This window comes from Chiroxiphia lanceolata, chromosome 2 (assembly GCF_009829145.1).
Source record: "Chiroxiphia lanceolata isolate bChiLan1 chromosome 2, bChiLan1.pri, whole genome shotgun sequence".
Taxonomy (NCBI): Eukaryota; Metazoa; Chordata; class Aves; order Passeriformes; family Pipridae; genus Chiroxiphia; species Chiroxiphia lanceolata.
Window position 1 is genome coordinate 112,730,813 of NC_045638.1, and position 24,295 is coordinate 112,755,107.

At 38.1% G+C, this 24,295-nt stretch overlaps 1 long non-coding RNA gene across 1 annotated transcript; it reads right to left on the reverse strand.

Annotated features, from left to right (window-relative positions):
• Nucleotides 1-1,606: 1,606 nt before the first annotated feature.
• Nucleotides 1,607-7,399, reverse strand: LOC116782881. The gene is made up of 3 exons (XR_004355391.1): nucleotides 7,315-7,399; nucleotides 4,606-4,720; nucleotides 1,607-1,745 (listed from the first exon to the last, which is right to left on the reverse strand). It is a non-coding gene; the product is annotated as an uncharacterized LOC116782881 (long non-coding RNA).
• Nucleotides 7,400-24,295: the final 16,896 nt, after the last annotated feature.

Sequence of the window (24,295 nt, forward strand, 5' to 3'; positions counted from 1 at the left end):
AATTAGATTAATTGATAATGTTTAAAACATTTTAGTTGATGAACGTGATTCATCCAGGTCACCACATTCCATTTTGTCTGTGGCCTTGATACATGCATGCTTTATTAATGGTAAATTAATGACGCCAAGATCTAAATCCTGGCTTTTCTGTTCGTGCATTTTCTTCTAGCTTTTCCAGTTAGATTACCAAAACATTTTCTTAAAGATATAGAACAAATCAGATTAGTAAATCCCTGAAAAAAATGGATGAAAATGGAGAGGGGAAAAAAAAGACAGTGAAATATGAAGATGTCATTTTGAAGTTCAAAGTATTAAAACTGTCCCATCAAAGTATTAAAAACTGATTCTAAAATCTCACTGAGGAATGATTGCATAAATTATGGAGATAGAGAAACTAAGTCTTATGAATCTCATATTTCCATCAATATTTGTGGTTAACTTTCTATATATTGCATTCTATTTTTTCTTATCTTTATACTTTGGGTAGTGTCTTGTTTCCTTGTCAATCCCAGAGGAGCCAAAAATGCTCATGAGAGATTCATAGATTCCAACATATGTAGTATCAAGATTGGAATGATAAACCAATAGCCTGTCAAGAATGCAAATGCTTATTTTAAAAAAACAGCCTAAACTAAGTATGGCAAAGTTGTATTTAAAAGACCTTCTCAATCATTTCATTAAACCTGAAATCTCTCATAACTCCAACTGTCATCTGTAGGAAACAGATGTTCTCAAAAACTGTGGATAGCATATCCTTTTAAAAATATTAGGCTTTTTATAACTATAAAACACACTAAAATGAATATATAAGACAAACCAGCTGACCTTGTCCCCTGTCTTTAGCATGAGACCCAAACTTTATTGCATTTTTTATTTCTGTCTGTGTAGTAACCTGCCAATATATTGGTGGTTGTCTTAGCCTTCCACAAAAGTCTATAAGCCCAGAGTTTGCTGACCCAACCTGAACTATCAGTGTCCTTTTCCATACTGCTGGACAGGTTGAATTTTTTATTTTGTTTCTGTTCCACGGCAACATTTTAAATCCTTACATCAGCAAGCAAAGTTTACTAATGAACTAACAAAGTCAACTAGAATCACATCCTATAAATGGCTGAACTTTTAAGAGGTACATTCCGTACCTTCTGCTTTGGGCATTTAACAATATTCCTATTGAGTTGCTGAATGCCCAATGAACAACCACAAAGTCTTTCATATCTCTTTTTGTCATAAATATGATGAGGTTTATGTTGTAATTGTAAATATATATTTTTCCAGTAATGAAAATTTCTTTACAAAAAAGGTGCATGGTTCTAGTTAGCAATCCTAAGTGAAAAAAAGTGCTGTGCCACATCCATCAGGAAGGATCAATCCAGATGGTTGGAGCATACGGCAACAGTGAAGTTGTCACTGCGACACCTCTGAGTACTCGCTGTGTGCCCAAACGAAGATGTTACTATCTTTACTGAGCTGACCTTTGAGGAAACAAGCAGAATTTCCCTCAGGGTGTCATCTGCTACTTTGGCTCACTATATGCCACCAACAAACTGGCTTCAAAGGCAAACACACACCAAGACAGGGCTTCCCCAAGAGGCTTTATTAGATAAATTATTTTAAATGCTTCTGGCCAGGAGAAGTCTGATGAAGACAGATGGCAAAATGGAGGACTCTCTTTCCAAAGGAATAAGAATTTTTTCAAGCTTTTCGTCAGTGCCACTCTGTTTCTGGGAAAGATTTAAGAACTGTGTCTGCACACAAGAAAGAAAGCATTCATAAATGTTGATAAACTATACCAAATTTCTATAATAACAGCGTGTTTTTTTCACGAGCATTATCTCTCTAAGAATGCTTTAACTGGGGTGTGTTTCCAGCAGGAGATATTACCCCTGTGGGGCTACTTTTAACGTGGAAGTTGAGAATATTACCTTCCTCATGCATAAGAAGGAAAGGAGAGATTAAGCTCCTTGCATAACACAGTCCTTCAGCATGAGTCACTTTAAATGGGTGAAATGCCAGAAGGAAAAACTAATGAACACAAGTAATAACTGCAAATGGGTAGTCAGAAGAAATACAGAAGGTAAGGCAAATTGTAAAGCCTCTCTAAAGGAGAACCACTACTAATTTAGCTGCTGGTGAGCAGTAGCTGGAGCAGTTCAAAGCTGTGCCTAGGGAGGGAGCACACAAGGCAGAGGGGAGTTGTTCTGTGGTTTTAAGGATCAGTCAGGACTCATGCTACTGAGAGGTGACAGGAGGAAGCTGCCGTTGGTAGCTCTTTTTCAGCACTCAGTATGTTTTGAGAGTATGGATGGCTTCTGACTGGATATCACACAAAAGAATCATTCAGAAAACAGATTGAAATATTTATGCTTTGGTTGTTTCTTCAAAAGGGAGGGCAGAGTAAGTCAAACCATGGTTTGGTGTGTGTTTCTGGTACGATCTAACTTTCTTCTTGTGAGCCAGCAGAGGAAGGCCTTAAGTTTGGACTCCTTCCAGAAAATTTATGTTTCACAAATATATTTTCCTATAATAAAATATTATTTGGCATTAAAACAAGTCCTTCTGCATACTGTATCTCATTTGGAGGAGACTCTGTTGCTGGCTGCTGATCAAACTTTGTCTTTACAATTTCTGCAGCAGGTTCACAATTAAGAACTACTGCTACAAATTATTCTGGGTATCTTGAACTTCATTATCTCATGCTAAATCTATTTTTTTTAATATTGAAATAACATCACAAAGAACATTGCATAGAAAGTTTCTTTGGAAAATGCATTCAAAGTACATCACAGGAGTCATACCGAGATTTCATAAATCTTTATGTTAGCAACACCACTTTATTTCTAGCATAATTTTTCTAGATGGTGATAATTGCAATCTGTAATTTAAAAATCAATTCTTTTTAATTCTGTTTTAAAATTCAAGCTGCCTTTTTTTTTTTTTAAAGATTTTTAGCTGAAATTGAAAGAATTAAAGTTTGAGGAGGGGGGTTCTGTTTTTCAGTTGATGCAGCATTTTAGAGCTATCTGCCTCAGGACTGTTTCTTGTAATCTTTGGGACACAAGAGAGAATGATACCTGCACTCTTTTTTGCTGTAAACACATAATTTTGCTGTCCTGAATTTTGTAGTCTCTTCTAATTGCATGAAAATTATTTGGCTTCCTTTTTTATTTGTCACCTGGGTATTGCAAAGCACTAATACCAGTTTAGCTGGCTGTTCTGTAACAAGGAGAGAATTTTGCAGCTCTGTGAGGCAAATGCAAGTTAAAATAAAAGGTTGTCAGCTATATAATGATGCCCTAATATTTTCTGAGGTTCCTTAGGCCTTGTGCATGCCAAGGAGCCCATTTCTCAGGTAATAATATTAGCACTGCATTTACATTTACAGTATTTCAAATCTGTTTCAGCGCAGAGACCTCAGCAGGGCACACAGATTTTCCTGGACCCCCTTTTTATGGCATGTGATGGCATTGTAAATGGCATTATCCTCAGACCTGTCTGGGGAGTTTTGTGGGTTCCAGATGCACCCCAGCCCTGAGGTGACTCTGAGCACCCTGAAGGGGACATCAGCCTGTGCTTTATAACTCCTAGGAGCACTTTTCTGATTCAGGGTCACAAATATTAAACATTAAAAGAACCATTTCTCTCTGCAGCCACAAAGTTTTCTGTCAAATCAGTCTGTCAGCCTGTGCTGAAGTATCTTTGTGTGAAAATTGACTTCCTAATATTAGTGTCAAAAAGGGACACAGTATTTTATTATTTGCTTTGTTTTGGGTTCTTTTGTTCCATAACTCAAAAGATTGGAAAGTAGTTATTATATAATACCCAACTCAATAGCTCAGGCACCTACATTCTTTCATCTTGCTTTTGTGAGTGCAATTATTACTTAAAAATTACAGTTGCTACTGTTACAGTGCATTGGACTGAATTTTAAAAAAAAGCTATTCATAAAATATTATTTCAAAAGAAAGTAGACATTTGTCATGTTTTAAGCTTGTTGAGTTCTTTTGAAAATCAGTCTGAGAGAAACTGGTTAATCATCAGGATTTAAACCTCTTATTTCTATATGTGGTAATACAAGGTACCATGTCTCTACCTTTAGTCAAACTCTCTATAACTAAAACTCAAGCTGCTTTAGCTTATCAGCCAAGTTACTGTTGTAAGTTTTGGTTGTTTATTTTACTATCTAATGCTTATCACAAGCTGCAGTTTTAGTTGCCTTTAATTTTCGCACATCTCAGCACTTGGGAGTGAAATCTGCAGTGCAGAACCTCTTTTTAAGGTGCAGTTGTCTGAGGGACATCCAAATAAAATGCATTTAATGAAGATATATAATGTGAGGGCATAGATATACGTGTGTGTGTTTGTGTGTGTGTGCGTATAAGTCAAAAGTATCCTCTAAATAAGATCTACCATATGTTCTTTAGCATCAAGTAACCAAGTGAAAATTAATCCCTTACTTTGCTGAAGAGAATCTGGTGCTTTAGTTTTTATTTAGAACTCTTCTATTACTGGGAGGTCACCTATTGCCTTGTCATGCAAATCTGACTGTGATTAATATCCCTGAGAAACACACTCAGCAGCAATTTGCAGGTTTGGAGCCTGAATTACCTGGAATTTTGGCTTTACGTAGCCTATTTCATCCTCTGATTTGTGTGGGTTTGGGCTCACCCAGGAACCATCACTTCAACAGGGCAAAACTTCCAGCTGCCCATAGTGAAAATGTCTACAGGAAAATGATGCTACATCATTCAGTATTTGCACCATAATTCAAACGGAGAGGGACTCACAGGCAAACTTAACTCGAGGACATCCTGATTCCCAAAGCCTTGTGTTTTCAACAACAATTTCCTGTTTTAACAATAATTTTCTAGGTCTTTTTTTTTTATAACACAATGTTCACTTTGACTACATTACTTGGGACCCAAAATTTAATGGCAATCAGTAGGATTTGAGACCATTTCAGTAGTTCTAACAAGGTTTTTACCAGATATGGCATAGGTCATGTCACAGGTTTTGTATAATTCAAAGGTTGGGAGAAAAGGTTGGCTGCATCCATGATATCTGATAAAACGTAAAAGAAGTTATTTACCTTCCTGGATAAAGAGCCTGGAAAAACTACTCTAAAGCATTTTTTACTTTAGCTTTCAGGTACTTAGCAGTTGCTAAGCAGAAAAAAGATCATCTTTCTTCCTCATCTGGGCATTTTTTTCTCCAAACTAATAAATTATATTTGAAAAATATTTTGTAAATTATTTTTAATTGAATAAATGTGATATGGACAAAAGTCGTATCTTAGAGATATTTCTTCCCATTTTAACCAATAGGTAATAAAGTATAGGAAAAATGAGCTAATCTTGTAGATAAAAAGCTCAAATACGTTGTCAATTTAAAACTAGAAAGCTTAATTCTGTGCTGATTATAGTGTTGCTGGTGTTTGTGCTGCAATAGCTGCAAAGAGTCTTTTCATAGAGACTTTGTTATACCAGATATTGTACCAAGGCCTTGTCCCAAGCACTGACAACCTACAGAGCAAGAACTAAAAAACCAGTTAAAATAAAGCAGCTGTCTTCCCACTTTCAGAAAAGAGAATAATCTGGATTTCTCAAGAAGCCTTCAGGAATTGAATGAACTCTATACTGAGCTTGGTAGATGCAGCAGGACCAAGGACGCGCTTATTTTATCACTGAGTGTTTCGCTGAGGAGCTTCAGTTGCAAAATACGACATCGATCAGCTATGTGATGTTCTTCTCAGTGGAATCTACACCTGCAAAGAGAGATCTACACAAATGTTGAAACATGCTAGGTCGGGACCTGAATGGCATGCAAAAGGAAATCTTTAAAATGAAAAGACAGATCTGGTCCAAGATTTAGGACAAAATATGGAAGTCCTCATGTTCTCCCTTAGCTTTAAATGAAGAGCATCACTTAGGAATCCTTTCAAGGTAGATACACTTCTGGTTCAATTTATGGTTTATGGCAGTGTGATGTCACTGCTTCTCCATCAGCTTCTCCAGGTTTCATTTTCTAGGAGGATGTCTCAAAAGGTTGATATTATATCATATCCCAGTGAACAGACAGCCAGCTTGTGCTGTGGTAGTAGATGTTGGTGCTGAGCTGCTTCAATGTCCTGTGCCTCCAGCTATGTCTCACATGGGAAAGTGTACAAACAGCTCTGTCTGTCTCAATAAAGAGCCATTGGGAATAAATGCTTATTAGGAGCATTATGTATGCAGATGTGTCTAACAATATTTCCAGTAATGAACTGTGCATAAATGCCAACTGATGAACACACTGTAGGACCATAATGGTTTCAGTGAGACAATGCTTCCAGTTCTGCTTCCAATATTGGAGTAAGTCAGAGTGAAAATTGGATTTTGCAAAGTTGGCAGGACCCAAGTAATAAAGACCCTGCCAGCTGGGAATTTTTTTCAGCATATTCTACCTGCCTCAAAACATTGATATTATAATACAGGAACAGAAAACAGGATTAATCTGTGCTGTCCAGACAGAGAACTGAGAAGCCAAAAGACTAAGTGCTTTTGGTCAAGGTCACTCTGGAAACCACCAGCAGAGCTGAAAATTGAATTGAGATGTCCAGTGTTTGACACAGATGTCTGGGCTCCAGCCCATGTCATCAGTCCCTCTATCCAAATGGATATGTCACCAGAGGTACTCTCTCGTGCTGTTAATGTGTCCCACAGAAGAAAAGGCAGGTGCTGAAAGGGCTTTTGGTACAGTTTGAGGTATATTGCAAATGATTCTAAATATGGAGAGGAAAATGAGCTAAAGCATGGGCAAGACAATGAAGTTGTCTTTACAGAGTGGAAGCAATTCTGTTGATACCTAGCATCTCTCAAGAATTCAAGTTTCATAACTGGAATCTTGTGGTGCTAAAAATGTAAGACAGTGTGGGATTGTAATGCTGTGTAAGGGACCCAGGATAAACTTGGATCTAATTTTGTATGTGCCCCACAGGGTGAGAAATGCTTTGAAGACATATTTGGATCTGTCATTTTTTGCAACAAACAATGTCACCTGTTGATAACTCAAATGGACAGTTATACCTTGTGAAAAAAATCACCCCCAGCAACCTCCTCCAAATTAAAAATTTAGTACTTTACATCATTCTCACTCAATATTTCATAGGTTAGAAGAAGCTGCCACAGAGGAAATGTTTTTTTTACAGTTATAATTTCCATGACAAGGTGAATATGAGGTGGGGGATAAGCAAAAAAAGGAAGAGGATAGAAAAGCAAAAAAGGCAAGTCTGGGCAGTCAGCTGAGTATGTTTCTGTGAAGAGAAAAGAGATTTCTTACCACACTGCTCCCAGGAGCACCATCATGGCTTAAAAGCATTCTTCTGTTTGGTGGAAGTGTGTGTGCCTGCTTGATTGAGTGGAAGGAGTGCAGGGGGAAAATGAGAACACAAATATGTGTTTTGGCTGTCATACAGTCAATACAGTAATAGGTCAGCAGAAACATCAAAACACTATCAAGAACTGCCTTCAGGGCTGTGAGTGAGCAAAATTTGTTGGGCAATCAGCCAAGGGAAAGGAGAAGAGGTCTTCTGTTGTTCTTAGAGCTCATCAAGGGGCACTAAAGAGGCAAACTGAAATCTCTTTATATTGGAACTGAAATCTATGTTCAAATCTGCATCTGCAGTTTCATTGTGTGTAGCATAACACAACTGCCGTGTTCTCTCTCCTGGGCTGACTAAACCTTGGGGATTAGAAAGTCAATAGTTCACAAACAGTTTGTATTATGGTGCAAAAATTTTTGTATAGTAAGTTTGGGGTGAATTCAATACTCAGGAACAATAAAGTCAAGATTCATTGCAAGTAAATCATTATAACTGTTTATCAACTCTGTACACAGCTTTTGCAAAGCTGCTTTGCTCTAAAAACAAACCAGCCAGGAGCACCTGAGAACTTCAAGCCATTTTTTTAGAACTTTCCTTTTTGAAAGACAAGGAAGGAGTCACCAGTGTTCATCTCTCAGAAGGAACTGTAAAAGCTGCAAAACACCTGTCCAAAAGCCATAGATGAAATACTTAGAAAAATGCTTTCAACATTTGTCCCCAACACATAGGAAGTGCCTTCACAGTAAAATGTACCACATGAGTGAAATTATATTGTAAATTAGTTATTAAGCAGCCCAAATGTTTCTAAACTTCCCATCCCTTTGGGATGTTCTTATCTCAGTAACAGAGATAACCTGCTACAAGTACTTGTCAAGCATTATGGGGCAGGATAAATCTGCCTGCAAAGCTTTTTAGGTGCTGTAATGAAAAGGTTTTCACCTTCATGTCTGAAAAGTTTGAAACACTGCGCACATGTCAGAAAAACTGACACTGAGGCAATGCAGCCTTTTCAGCTATATTTTCATTCTTATCACAGTCTTCTCACCGGGAGACAATGAGGAAGAATGCAAAATTCTTTGGCTTGTAGTACAACCAACAAAGGGTTTTCATTTACCCTGTTTCTGCACATGCAGGCTGTATTGAAAGCAGTAACACAATAACTTTTGCTTTTATTCTTTTCACATGAATAAAGGTAGATGATAACAGTACCATCATTATTTGCCACCCTCCCATGTGCATACACTGTTCCAGACCGTCATAGGCAACCCTTTCTATGAAGCTTGCTGGGTGCAGAGGCTGCATGGATGGAATCTGTAACCTAAAGTGAAGGATTTTCATCTTCCTGAGCAAATGAGTCTATTCTGCAAATCAAAATACCCACAAAAGGCTGTGAAGTACATGAACATGGGTTGCGTTAATCTGTCAGCACAACAGGACCGTACCAGGTGATTTGTTCATGGCAATTCTAACAATCCTGCACTCAAGAAAAGGTTGTTTTCTGCATCATAAGTAAGTCAAAAGCCTTCAGGACATTAGGATTCATTCTCAGGTTTAACACAAACCTGGGTTGTGTGTGGTTTTTTTTTTTAGCCAGAATGTTAGTATGACTTCTGAGGGGGTCCTGCATCCAAAGCACAGTGGGCAGCAGGTTGAGGGAGGTGATTCTCCCACTCTACTCTGCCCTTGTGTGACTCCACCTGGGATGTTGCATCCAGCTCTGGATTCCTCAGCCTAAGAAAGATGTGGAAATGTTGGAGCATGTCCAGAGGAGGGCCACAGAGATAATCAGAGGGATGGAGAACCGCTCCTGCGAGGCTCAGCCTGGAGAAAAGAAGGCCTAGGGAGACCTCACAGTGACTTTTTATGTGGGCAGGTAATGACAGGACAAGAGGGGATGGTTTTAAACTAAAAGAGGAGAGATTTAGATTAGACATTAGGAAGAAATTTGTTAATTAGAGGGTAGTAAGGCACTGGAACACGTTTCCTAGAGAGGTTCTGAAAGTGTTCAAATGGCAGGTTGGATGGTGCTTTAAGCAATCTGGTAAAGGTGTCCCTGTCCATGGCAAGGGGTTGGAACTAAATGGTCTTTAAGGTCCCTGCCAATCCAAACCATTCCATGATTCCATGGTTCTAGTATTTGAATTTACAGAATACCAGGAATAACTGAGGAATGTTCAAGACAGGTCTGTTTTGACATTATCTCCTAATGTGCTGCTGCCCAAATTCAAGAAAGGAAATCGAAAATATGTAATTTCTCCAATATGTCCATATAAGCATCTTCTGTAATTGCCACATTTAATGTAATGTGTACTCTGGAAATATTTTCTGACACATTCTCTTTTTACTGTTGACTTGTTTTACTTTTTTTTTTTTTTTGCTTTGTAAGTAATGTATCTTAATGAATTGTGACGCACACTTTACTTTTACTCATTAGTAGCCTGACATGTGGCCTTTGTTTTCTCTTTCAACCTATGGGGGGCCATGCTCTCACCTGTGAGCTTTGTATTAACTAAGCTACCAGACATGCAAGACTGATTTTATTGAAAACTAAGTAACGACCCTTGAATTGCTTTCATATAACTGGGAAAAAGTCTGTTTCTCTAAAGCCAGCCATGCAGAGCACTAAAGCCAAGAAAATGTCTCTCATTGACATCCCTGGACTTTGGTTTGGGACCCTTGCCAATGTTTTATTTAAATGGACTTTTAACAGTTTCATATATTCGACTCCTACCAATGCTCAAGTTCAAAAGAAGTAAATGTTCTAGACTTGAATTGTAATGTATCCTGCTAGGAAAAATATTCATTTGATTACAGTGGCTGGCTGTCACTGTGTTTATTTTGAAAGTACAATCTTTCTGAGATCCAAGACTGGAAATTAGGCACAGGTATCAAACGCACAAAATAAAAGCTATGAAATATCTGAGACCTCTGGAGTGAGAGGGAGGGGGGAAAGGTAAAGAGAGAAGAAATGTGTGCAGCAAGCCCTAGAAAAGGGAGAAACAAGCAGGCTTATCACCCCATATGTAGGGGGAGAAGGGGAGGAAACTTTAAGACACAATTTTGCCAGGCTGGGGCTCCACAGTTTTCTCATCCTCCCACTTCAAAGACTTTCATGCCATCTCAGGGCTGCCACCAAGGACTTCCCTCCTGTCTCTGGTATCTCCTGAGGACCATGGGGGCTGAAGCTGCCCCTGGGACCACTCAGTGGCTGTTCACTTTCATTAGGCACAGCCCGAAGGGCACTGGGGACCCTGAGGGGACAAGGAGAATGCTGAAAGGAGTCGCCTTCCCCTGGCATTAGCACTTCCTCAGCTTCTAATTTTGCCCAACACAGTTTGTCTACTAACATTTATCTAAAGCAGGGGTAAATCTGATTATCTCTGTTCAGTCCAGTAGATTCAATCCTCAGAAAACAAAGCACTTTTTATTACTATTACATGTATACTGCCCTCAGTGTTGGCAAATTGTCTCTTTCTTTTTTGAAAATTGAGAATGCAGTTTCATAAACTCTGCAGTGGAGAATTGCATTTTATATTCTGAGATGTTTAAATTCATAATATATTTATTTTTTAAATAAAAGATGTTGGGATATTTGAGCATTTTATATTCATTTTTATTTTATGTGTAGCTTGCTGATACGTAAAATACTGAAGTAACATGGTAGGAATTAACAGAGAGTTTTCCTCTTCCTCTACAAAGCTGACCAACGCAGGTCAAAACTCTTGTTCCCCCTTTCTGTGTTACGACAAAGCAGGGTTATTCTCCTTGGAAATATAGTTTTTAACATTAGTCAGTGTTAAGAACCGTTGAAGCTAAAAAAACCCTAAAGACTTTCTTCACCTCTAGTTTAACCCATTTTGAAGTAAAACTACAAGAATCAAGTCTCAACGGCTTCTAAATGAAGTGCCATAACCCCAGAAATGTGGTGACACCTACACAGAGTTCACAAGCTGGACAGAAATTGAGCTGCATGGCTCTATCATGCCAGGAGGTTTGAAAGCTTAGAGGTAAAATGGCAAGGAATCTTGTTGGAGAAAAAAATAATTATACAGGCATAACTGCTTGACACGATGGCAATTTTCATCAAGGTTAATAATTTTTGTTAACATTATTGAACAAGAGTTATAGACCTTATTTTCAAACTTCTATTTCCATATAGGGAATTCATTTTACTTCCTAATATACATTTTTAATTCTACCTTGCTTCCTATCTCATTCTCTTTTATCACTTTTGGATGCCCAGTTACTTTCAATTAAATATTAACAACCATCTTTTAATCCATCCTGTAATTTGGAAACAGGAGAACACTGCAATGGTTCTTGTCTTTCCAAGAGACGACATTTCCGTTCAGTGATGGAGGAATCCAAATTGTAGTGCATTTATCTCAAGGAATATCAGGCCCTGGGTGACAGCATACCAATTGTCCTGCCACTCTTATCCAGCGGAACGGTGTGAAAATGTCAAACCAGATGAAAGGCTGCCCTCTGTGTTTCCATCCAGGAGGGAGGTTCTTGTGGGAACAAGCATCTGAGAGAGGGAAAGATCATCTGCTTAGATACAGCAAGTATATTTCAGTTTTGGAAATGTGTCTCCCTTTCTGGGGGCTTTTCTGAGGCCTCTGTGCCAGGTCGAGCATCAGGCAGCAATTCAGGTCGCAGGAAGTCGTCATTGAAGATCAGGAATCTAATCTCTTGTTAATCTGAGCATTCAAAATCCCTTTTATAGTGCAACTGTGTTGCTTCAGCAGTGTTACTAGAAGCACTGACTGCAGATGAGCCACTGTTTATAGAGGATACCCTCATGGCATAAACAGCAGTGGGGTCACTGCTCTGTCTCATGATTTTTGAGGTGGAATTTTGGGATGTTTTGTGGCCTCCCTGGCTCAGTGGTAAAGGAAACACTCCACCTCAACTTTCCCCCTTGATGATGATTTCCAATAGAGATCGCAGGTTGTCAGCACACCTCAAACTGTGATGTATGTGTGCAGTCAAGGATATTGTCACTTCATCAATGGAGTGAGGAGGGACATTAAACATGATGACATGACATTCTGAGTCAACTTTAAAATGTCTTGTTTCAGGACAAGTTGTAAAGTGATTATTCATTTTAGATAGAAGTTGGTGCAGGTTTTTTCTTGCCTTCTTTTTCCTAAAAATGACCCATAATAAGACTTTTTTAAGCTACTCCGAGGACTGAGAATCTTTATCCTCTGTGTGAGGTTGATACCTCACAGAACAAGTCTGTGAAGTTTTTTAATGTGTGCAGTACTAAATCAAGATTGCCTTAGACCTCGCTCTGATTTGCAAATTAAAAACAAATTAAAAACCCCATTCCATATCCTTTAACTAATACATTTCAATATTTTTTCTGTAATTAAAAAATGCTTGATTTAAATGGAAGCTTTGTACTCATATCTTAAGAATGTGATGTTGTACAGTGACTACTCAGGGAAAATACTTTTTTGTTCAAAAGTAAACATTTTTCTGCCATCTGCCACTCAGATTTGTCTTTTAAAAAGTGGTAGGCAACATCTAGAAGATAAGGATTCTTTCCTATTACATTCATACCCGGAAATACATGTCTTTTATGTCTGGACACAGGTTCTCAGCGCTCTGTTTCATAGAGATTTAAAAGACTTCAGTGAGTTCTATTTCAGTGAATCCTGCATATATAAAATTTATCTGTTTTTATTATAGATATGCTAAAGGACAAGAAGAGGTCAGAATTTACAAGAACTCCAGGAAGAAATTTGGTGAAATTTCAAAATATTTGCGTAATCCCAGTCCTGGGAAGTTGAGCATGTGTTAACTAATATTAAATATTAGCAGAGATGTGGGATCACAAGCTAATACTATCTATCTATGCTATTGATAATCCTATAATTAAATAGGTCACTGATTTGCTTTATTTTTATCTTTAGCAAGTTTTTACTAATATTAGTGTTAATATAATTAAGATATAAGGAATTTTCATTCAAGTGTAGTCCTCAAAACTGATTACAGTCTAATCTCTGTTGAAACAAATTTCTTTTCCATTTTTATTTTACTTTGAAGTGTTTTAGATGCTGAGATTAGAGAAAGAGGATTTATTCAGAAAAAAAAATTCTAATTTCTGGGGTAAATATTTAAAGTTTTGGTTGATCCTTTTACCCAAATCTTTGAACCATCAGAATTTTGAGAGGGCATTTCAAACATTACTTGTTCAGTAGCTCTGGGTGACTAGTAATGTCAGTCAATCAGTTGCCAACATTTCATCATTACAAATGTTTTCTCTTCAGAAAGTGACCCCCAGCATTGTCACAATATTTAAGGACTGTGGATAATGAAACAAATACTGGGTTGTCAACATTTGAAAATTACATAAAAGAAAAGACTGAGTAAGATTTCAACAAACTCCACAAAAGAATTGAATGGATAATTGAATAATCAATATATGAGAGATCTATATTTGTATCTTTGTATATCATATTCAAATGGTACAGTGGATCTTACAGTACACAGTACAATTCTGGTCCTGTTCCTTTAGAATGGATATGGGGGTTTTGGATTACAGAAACAATTAGTCTTCAATACAAAATATTGATATTTATTTTACATTGAAAAACAATAAAAATACATATAATCAAGCCACAAACTAAAAGAAGAGAAAAAAATGCAAAGGGATGACAGTAAATGTCATTTTACTTCAGTTTTATAAAAATACTAGATAAGCATATATAATTAAATTAAAAGCAATTAATTTAAATTTAGCAAAAGGAATTATTCTTTTACATGAAAAACAATTACCTGGTAAAACTCTGTCAGAAGCTATGTGGAAGTTGAGATTATAAACTGACCTCTGTGGATTAAGATTTTAACACTTCAAAGTGAATTAGGTGGGCACCTTTGCATTATGGAAATGAAGACAGAAGAATTTCCCAAGATGAAAAAACTGCTTGAAATAGAGTTTTGTGTATTTCCCTTTGAAAACATGTTCCAAGTCTTTATTTTAGACATGGTTCTAGATAAAGTCAATCTCTGTATCACTTCTGGCGTAGCTTTATGAAAAGGTTCCTATTTGCTACAGGTCAAGGTATAAATACCAATCTTATGTACAGATGTCATATTTTACATACTGTTTCATCCATTTGTGTATCCACCTGAATCCTGAGACAATTTTGACACAACTGGTAACTCAGTTTTTGTGGAGGGCTATTTTTAAGAAGCTTTAGAAGGCCTAATAATCTTTAAACTGACAAGTATCATGCCGGGGCTTTGTTGTAGATCAATTATCTTAAGCTAAAATGTTAGTTAAAACTGGTTTGCCTTTCCAAATATTTCTTGGGAATATAATCAAGCAATCTTTGAACACCTCTGAAGAAAAATACTGCTTTCCACAGTTAATGAGGAAGAAAACCTAAAACGGCTGAAAGATTACTGCAGATAAGGAAACACATCCAGCTGCTGAGAAAAAGACTAAAATATTTGCAAATTCTTCCTTATAATATGTACTCTTTGTAACACTGAATTAGATGTTGACTCATCTGTACAATGCCTACTTTTTCTACAGGTGCCAGCCATCAGAGGGCAACCGGGAGAGCTCCACTGGGACAGGAGGTAGCAAAGCAAAGTCCCTTCTCACACAAAGCAACATGCTGTACCTCTTCCTGCTTCAAAGCAGTATTTCATCTCTTTGGAAATCATATTCCATAGCATAAAGAAAATAACCCGCTGAGATTGACAGTGACATTCCTCACTGCTCAAGTGGCTTCCTTTGAACAGCTGTTTAGACACCACTTTTACTTCACATTTGCTCTGAAGAGATAGCAAATAATGAGTGTAAGCTGGAAGAAAACATTTGAGTTCCTGGGCAGGTACCTTATCTGTATTGCACCTACAGTGGGCCAGCAGCAGTGTCCATTTGTTTTTCACTGACACTTGGATCCCGTGTCCTGCTGAGTGAGATGAAACACAGTTCAGTGGTAACACTTCTTTTATTTTCTCATTCTAAAATAGGTAGCAGAAAGTCCTCAAGGGATGGATCCAGAGAATGGCTTTCGGTTTTCAGCTCAGAGAGCAGTGGGGAGGAAAACAGTGCAAAGGCTCTTCATGTTCCTGTCAGTGCTTTTGCTGCAAGAATTCCCCGGACACACCTCCCTAAACCCAGCAATGGGACACAGGACAGACAGAAAAGTCACACTGAACGCTGATAATACAGCAAAAATGCAAAGAGGGAGAAGTGGTTTATGAAGTATTCGATGTGCATGAGTTGTCTTGAAGCACAGTGAAAGTTTAAGAAAGATTTTACAAGTAAACTCAACAATTTTGTTGCCAGTAACTCTATGACAATTTAACATTGGCTTTGGTTGCCACTTTTCCTGGAGTTGAACAAAATGCAACAGTTTCCCTTTATGTATCCTAAGGGCTTGTATCTAGAATAATGATCAAAACAATTTTGCATAACCAGCTGCAGTTACAAATAATTTGCAATATTTCTATCAGCTACTTACATGGAACATTTTTGGCTTCTACACTGCTTGCATTTTTTGTTGAGTTTCAACACAAGTTTTTAAAGCTGAGTTGAACCAACATTACATCAACTGAAGGCAAAGAAGAGCTTTGCATGAGCAAAAAATAAAAGAAGTGCTTTGGATTCTTGTACGGCCCGTAGAGCTGGTTTGCTTTTTCCATTAAAAAAGTGTATAAAAAATCAAAAAATTTCAATCACAGACACCATTTGTCTTGAATCACAGAATTTCTAATTATTTCAATGACATGTGAAATATGATAACAGAAAGGCAACCAAACACATATTGTTTTTCAGTAAAACGTTTGTGATAAATTCAGTTGTCTCATTTAAATTTGCTAAAGTTGCACTATTTTATTTTTGGAAGATAGTGGTTGGCGGTTTTTTTCCTATTTCCACTCATTCCACAATTAAACGAGTTACTGTGGGATAATCTGCATAAGTAATACCGGTACTATGCTCCAGATTAATCCAGTCCTGCTTTTGCCACTACCATCCCAAAAAAGCTGTATGAAATAAAGTAGGATTATCTGTGGGTTAATCCAGGTGGAAAAACGTGTGCCTTAGACATCAGCATAAATGTATAGGTCATGAAAGAACAGCAATGTCTAGAGATTGGTAGGCTACTTCCACAGTTGTATAGATTATTATTTGAAGGATACATGTAGCAATGCACTCTGCTGACACTTGGAAAATACAGCAAATATTTTGCAGAATACATCAACTGCTCAGCGTTGTGTGCAACACTGAGCTTTTATGATGTATTTTATTATTAAGGATTAACTACAGGATCAGATTGTAATAGAATCATAAATCTTTAATTAGAGTTCAGTATGGTAGTAAATAAAATTGCTTTTGAAATGAAACATTTTATTAAATTATCAAAATAAAGAAATTTCTTTCAGAAGTAAAAAAATCATAACTTCTTAGGAAGAAGCTGAGGTTTGCAAAACTCCCCCGACTTCAAAGGATGACAGTGTCTGCCCACTGATTATCATGGAATTTACCCAGTCTGTCAGTACTATTTTTGATTCTTTTAATGTCCATTAAAAATTCAGGTACCTCTGTGATTCTTATATTTATATTTATTCCTTAACCTCTCAATGGTGTCAGCTCTAATTATGTAAGAGCTCTCATCCCAGGGAAGTGGCTTGGCATGACATCTTTTTCTGCTGTCAAAGATCAAGACAGTGGAGAAACAGCAGATTGGTGGAGAGACGATTTTCTTAAAGAAACAAGAGCATTCACTGAAACTATTAAAAATAAAGCAGGAATTTCTTGCCAGTTGAGACATGAATGTCCATTGCTGTCATTGCAGCCGCAATTTCAGCTCCAGCTGAAATTTCCCTGCAGTGACCTTTCCAACTACTTTTCTCCTCAGGCCCCAGGGCTGCCTGCAGGATCTGGGCTGTACAAAGGACTGCACCTGAGTGATGGGGCTCAAAGGCTGCAGCAATGGGAAAGTTTTTAAAACATTCAAACCCACATATTATTGCCTGAATGGATATATTAGGCATCTCCCAAATGGATAATTTCTCTGACCTAAGTTTTAATTCTTGATATGTTCAGTTCAAAGGGCAGGCAGGAGTAGGCCCACAGAGCAGGAGACATGGGGCAAACATCATATCTGCTCTAGAGAGTGTATAATGCATTTAAATACTTTTCTGCTATGTTAGTGTTTGACATTTTATATTGCTTTGTTTTTCAAACAGCAGCTGACTTTTATATGGGAACATTCTCTGCATCATACCCTTGGATTACACCCACGAGTGGAAAGGTAGTATATCCTACCCACTCCTAAACTTTCATTCATGTTGAAGGGAAAATCTGTGCCAAAGACAGTGAACTGCACTAGGAAAATGTTCTTTGCAGCTATGTCCTGGATAGATGTGTAAAGAGGTAGTGCTTCAATTGCAAGGCAAGGGAAAAAGGGGACCCTTGTTTTCACAGAAAATACTTTCCAGCTCATTGATGTAAAACCCAGTCTATCCTTACTGGAGTACACAACATGAGGAATTCTTTCACACCCACAGTTAAACTGGGTAAAACAAATATTCACGTGGTGAAGCTGCATCACAACATCTGCTGGTTTAAGTGGTTCTTTCCACTCTGTGTAAATATAAAAGATCACTGGCAAGCAAGGTTTGTATTGGTCCCAGGGCTGTTCCATAGAATGTCAGTTAAAAATTAAAATTAAGGTGATTTTTGCAAGTGAAACCAAATTTGCATTCTCTGTATACAAATGTGCCTCACTGACACGTTGGCATTACAAAGATTAAAATACAGAGAAAGGTACCTGCGATGGATGAAAAGACAGAATGGGAGAGATATGTGGCCTGGAAAAGCATTAATGGAGTCTGAATGGACTTTTTACTCACTGAATGATCCACCCAGCAGACTGGCAGTTTTTCCCCAGTTTGCTGTTGTGTGCTTATGAACCCTTGTACACCCCAGTTTATCGTCAAAATTTATAGATCCTGCTGTACCTCCATATTGTCCCTATTTCTCCCTCAGGCTTCCCTTTTGAAAGCTGCTTATCTCTTCTTCTCCCCTGTCTTCCCATGCCTCTGTTACTGATAAGCTGTAGCTATCACAGTGCAGAGAGAGCTACAATTAGTCAACCCTCTCTGATATTCGAGAGTTCCACCCATCTCTCCCCTGTCCCCCTACCACATCTTTCCCTAAGCTGTCAATCTCTTGCTTAGCATCCACCCCTCAAACCGCGGTTTTTTAAACCCTTGTTTCCCTTGAATAAACTGGCATTGCATCACGAGACCTCAACTGTGTCCGAACCCTAACCGCAGTGCCTGGTCCCAATTTCCCCTATCCCTGCGGACCGAGGCAGGTACCTCTGTGTCATTCACCCTACCACCCTCTTGACCCTCTCTGCAATGTGTCGGCTGTTACTACATAAAAGCAAAAACCACAGGCAGTGAAGTGGCAGTAACATAGATTTCAAGCTGGCTGGACAATACACCCAAGAGCTCTGGTGGCAGGTGGGGACAATTGGCTTTGAAATTCATGACTCCATGGCCATCAGAGTTAAGTAGTTTTGACACTGACACTGACTCCCTACTCTGTAATCCTCCAAATACACATAGGTACAGCTTCACACATCCCTTACTATTTTACTTCCTTCTATCCTTCAGAAATAGCTTTTGTCCTGTGGTCTAGAAGTGGTAAATTTGAAAGTTTGGATATTTTTGCCGTAGGAACTCAACAGGAGTTTTGCTTCCAGCAGTTACTGAGTCTCATATCCTGTGGTGAATATTTCCAAAATGGGCACAATGGCTGTGCTCTTTAGTAGCACAGACTGAGAAGAATGCAGCTGTAGAGTGAAATGGCAGTGAGGATGCCATATTTCAGGCTTTTTCTGCTTTTATTTATTCAACCTTGCATGTTCTGAACACCCATTTGCAATTGGTTCATAATATGTGCGCCGGTGAATCTCCTGGGTCAGTTCCCAAAACAACCTCAGTTTGTCCAAGAACTGGGATTTCGGTAACACCAAAATGCAGACAAACAGCAATATCATAAGGCAGGAGTGGATGATGAAATAAAGGTTGCCTAATCTGAAACAGCAGACAGAACTACACATTAACTAAAGCATTGTGATTTACTGTACATAAAAGGAGTGCAATTGGATGACTACATGGTGCATCATTCCCAAAAGGAGCAAATTTAGATTTTAAGGGCTTTTTACTAGATTAAAAACAAACCAGTGTTACTCTGGGTTTTCAATGCTTGGCTCTACTTAACTGCAGAATAGCCTTCAGTTACCAGTACACTCCAATTTTTAACACCACTATATGTTAGGCATATATGCAAAAAGTTATAACCTACTCCAGTTTTTTCAGTCTATTTTCACAGTCTGTTTCCCTAGGCAATCCAACTTGTGATTTTGTTTTTTAATATACTGCATGGAAAAGTATGGATAGCTTAAAGTGACCAAAAAAAAACACCAAAAAGAACATTCAGAAAGTTTGTATTTTTCTTTTCCTAAAAGATTCCAAGCTTATTAGAATATGTTTATGAATGAGTGCCACAAATAATTTACCTAAATTTGTGAAATGCTCTTATATCAAATTTCAGATTACCTTTGTTTGTTTGTTTGTTTTGAACCAAACCTGCATTCCAGAATAGACAATTAATTAAATATTTCCTTGCTGACAGATTTTTTTCTAACTTAATATTATTTTTGAAAAAAATTATGTGGGTAGCTTTTGGGTGGTTTTTTTGGGTCTAGAGGGTTTTTTTTTTTGCTGTGCTACTCTCCCTGCTGAATGCATTTTATAATGTCAGAGAGACTGAGAGGTCATTTCTTACTCCATTTCCTCCAGCTATAATTTACTACAGGAATTGTAGATGTACGTGAACTATAATACAGGAAAGAAAAAAATAGCATTTCTCATTATATTTACATTACTGGGTATACTGAATAAAAGACTTAAACTCCAAGCTTGGTGGAACACAGGCCATTTACGTTTGGATTGCAGAATTTGAAAGGGCTATACTTCTGATTTTATTTCTTCATTAATGTTTTTATACATAGGGATTAATTCTACTGGGCAAATTAGATAAACTCTCTTGTATATAGATGAAAAATATTTATGTATAATATATATTTGTGAAGTCAGCAGCCCAGTTACAGTGATAATTATACGCTGGCAGAGAGCATCTGGCAGGGTGACCTCATGGATGGACAGAAAATCTGCATGGAAAACAGACATTTGACTTGATTTCAGGGAAAAGTTGGAAAAGTTTGTGCTTACCACACAAAAATGTCCTGTGTGCACATGTCAGAGGGATGATATTTCCCTGGAAACACCTTGAGAAAGCAAATTATCTTCTGAGGCTGAGGGTTCCCCTGGCATCTCTCCTTTGCACCCATAGCCTTGAAGCCACTGCCTCACCTATGGGTGGAGGGATGAGCTCTTACCTTGTCAGGGTAGGAGATCTTCATCTTGGTGGTTACAAAGCCTATTTTTTTTCTTCCAGCCCACACAGCTGCTTCCCTCTGCTTTGCTATGTTTTCCTGCAAATACCTGAGGCAGAGAGCTGATGTTCTCCTAGGCAAGGCCACATGTACTTCCTCTGGGATGAAATTCAGGCAGAGAAAAGTTAAAATTTATGCTCTAGGAAGCAGCTTCCACTGAAAAGTCCTTGTGGCTGTGATCTTGCTGTATTTTCTACAGGAGAGGTACTATTTTAAATCCAACACTCTCTAAAGCCTATGACCCCACAGCAACCCATTCACCCTGCTGGATCCCTTGCCTTTCATCCTTCCCCAGCCCTCCTTACCAAAGTCTCAATTTACCCCCAATTTTTAGCAATTTTCTGTCATGACATCACTAGGTATGTTCCCATGTCCTTCATGGAAAATGAAATCAAGTTTTTTTATTCATATTTTGGGCTTTATGGCTTTTTTTTTTTAGATGCTCTTGCTGCACAAGTTCGTGGAGCTGTAGCAGGAGGATATGGCACTACTATTTCAGATCCAGCCTTGGAGAGATTCCTTGTCTTTCAAAACAGCTCCTTTTCAAGGGGGTTCCTACTCTCAGCAGAGAGTAATGAAAATGTAGCCAATCTTATAAAGAGATTCTGTCTCATTCTTTCAACAGCTAATATAGTTGTGTTGGCAACGATGAGCACAGACTCAATAAGGAGCAGAAACCATATGAAAAACACATAAAATGACAATCTGCTGTCACATCTCCTTGAATTATGATCTCATCATGATTTCCAAGCTAAGTCAGCCTTTACCTTGTCAGTAATTTGATAGGACACCTCATAAGAGACACCCATTACATTTGTAGGAAGTGGAATTTTTGGATAAGTGATTGATGCTATCATTCCCTTCCCCTCCATAGCCCAAACCAGTGCTGCACTTTATCCCTAAAATTCAGCTCAAGTGTTCTGGGCTGCCAGAGGGTAACACAGCAACCAGACCCTGGCCCCTAACTCTGATTAACTTTCCCACTGCAGGTTTCACTTGAGAGTCTTATTAATCAGAGGTGCCCTGTTCAGATTCTAAACTGGGTAATTAATTTTTCCCAGCCTGCATTACCTTTGTAGCTTTAATTACTTTACAGGTTATTTTTTTCCTTCTGTTTCTGTTAATGCACATTTTCCTGATACAGTGTGCAGTCTGTATTTGCGCTCATACATGAATCCACTCCATATACATCTGTATTTGAACCACAGTAATTTCAACCCTCCCAACATTTGTATAGCCCTTGCAGACACCATAGGAACTGATGAATATGCCTGTTTCCTTGGTGATATAATTGCTATTCATGATACACCATCCTTCACCACACTTTTAAAATAAATATGCCTGCATTTTTTATGCATTTGAAAATGCATAAGCACTGCACTGTTTATGGGGGCATATAAGATCCAACATCCTTCAGTTCAGAGCTTTCCATGTCACCTCCTAAATCAGTACATGGAGGGCATGAGACTACCTCTGCAACAGGAGAGGGTGCAGACCCTAAATATTTTGTTTGTTCTGGAACAGAACATATCTTTTAGCTGCCACGGCTCTTAGCTATTCCTATAGCTGTTCTTTGCTATTATTCCAAATATGAGTTTAACCTGTAGCTTAGTTCACCAGAGCTATCCAGAAACATGGAGAAAAATTCCAAACAGTAAAATAAAACTTCACACATCAAATGAGAATACAGAGCAGAAAGATTTGATTCAGGGCATACTGTCCAGGTTGCTGCATGTATGTAATTTCCATCCCTCTGAGAGATTAAAAGGAAGAAATAATCAAGAAAATGTTGTAACTCAGCCTATCACCAAGATCTGTAGCAGGGGAATATTGATTTGGCACTGCTAACCCTGAGAAAAGGCAAGAGTTTCTGCACTTACTGTAGCAGTAATAAGGTGAAGTTGTACTTCTCAATGATGTTCCATTGCAAACAATCAATATTTGTCTGCTGTTTTCTACAGGAGAAGTCCACAGCAGGAGAAGATGAGGAATGAATTGCTCTTCCCACATAGATTTTAACACACTCACTATGGAGATATGTTAGTTCTGTGCTTTTTACCTGAGCATTGAGAGAGGGCTCTTGGACTTTGATGTGCTCAGGTTTGGCTTGTAAGGCCAGTTTAGATGTTGCTGTGAGATTAGCACTGCTGGGAATATAAATATAAAGATAAACTGGATACTGAATTTTAATATGGCCAGACCTTTTTTTCCTGATTTTCCTGTTGCCTTGCACTGTTAGCAGTCAACTGTGTTAATGTGAGCAGTTACAGACTCTAAGTCTTGGGGATGTTATATGTAAAGGATTAATTTCCTTAATGCACTTTATATCCATGGAAATGTTGTTAATGACTTCTGCCAATGACTGACTGTGAGACTGCAGTCATAGTCTCTCTCTTGCTGCCTCTCACATTTCTCAACATTGCTTCCTCCACTTCAGTTTAAAGCAAAACAAAACAAAATAAACAAAACCCACAAATTAACAAAAAAACTAAACCCCCCCAAACAAACAAATAAAACCAAAAATAAAATTAAAAAAAAACACAAAAAAAACCCCAAAACAAAATAATCAACCAAACAAACAAAAAACAAAACAAAACAAAACAAACAAAAAAAAAAAACAGAAGTCAATATACAGCCAATATCCACTTGTTGAGGACAGCTCTTCCAGGCACTCTGAAGGCCTGGCAGTGAAAATTTTAGTACATGGTAATGTAGGAATTTGTGGTTTAGGGCATAAATGTATAATGTACAACCTATTCCATAATATCCTCATTCACGTGGATACTAATCCTGAAGTGTGGATGTAGGAATGCTGAGTGATTCTGTGTATGGGGCTTTGCTCTGCTCCACCCTGGAAGAGCAGGCAGGCATCACCCCAGCCCTGAGTGCAAAGTGGCCAGTCACTACAAGTGTTTCCATAGCCTCCTTTCATACTTGTTTTTCCCACTGTACAAAAATCTAATTTTCCTTCATGTTACTCTGCTGGTACATTATCATCCACTTCTGTGCCCTTTCGTGCTGCTGAGATGGTGAGAAAAGCGTGGGGGAGCAGGGAATTGAGTTGAGGGTCAGTGTCTTAATCATTACAATAATCTACTTTTCTGATTTCCAGCAAAAATGAAGCCCAAGTAAATTGAAGGGGATGTTGTTGCTTTTTTTCCTTTATTCTGGAACATTTTCCAGTTTTTAACACTGCAGACTTTATTTTAAATGTTTATTAATGTTGTGGCTACAGAGAGGCTCAGCTGAATCATGGTTCCTCCTTCCTTTTATTACAGATTAAACATTACAGAAAGCTACAGAAACTATACCCAAGTCTTTCCAAAGGTGATGATTCACCTGATAAAATGTTTGGCTCAGTGGCCACAGGCACCTCCCATTTATCTTTGTTTCTCACAGTTAGTAAGCTCTCACCTGAATAGATCAACAGCATTCT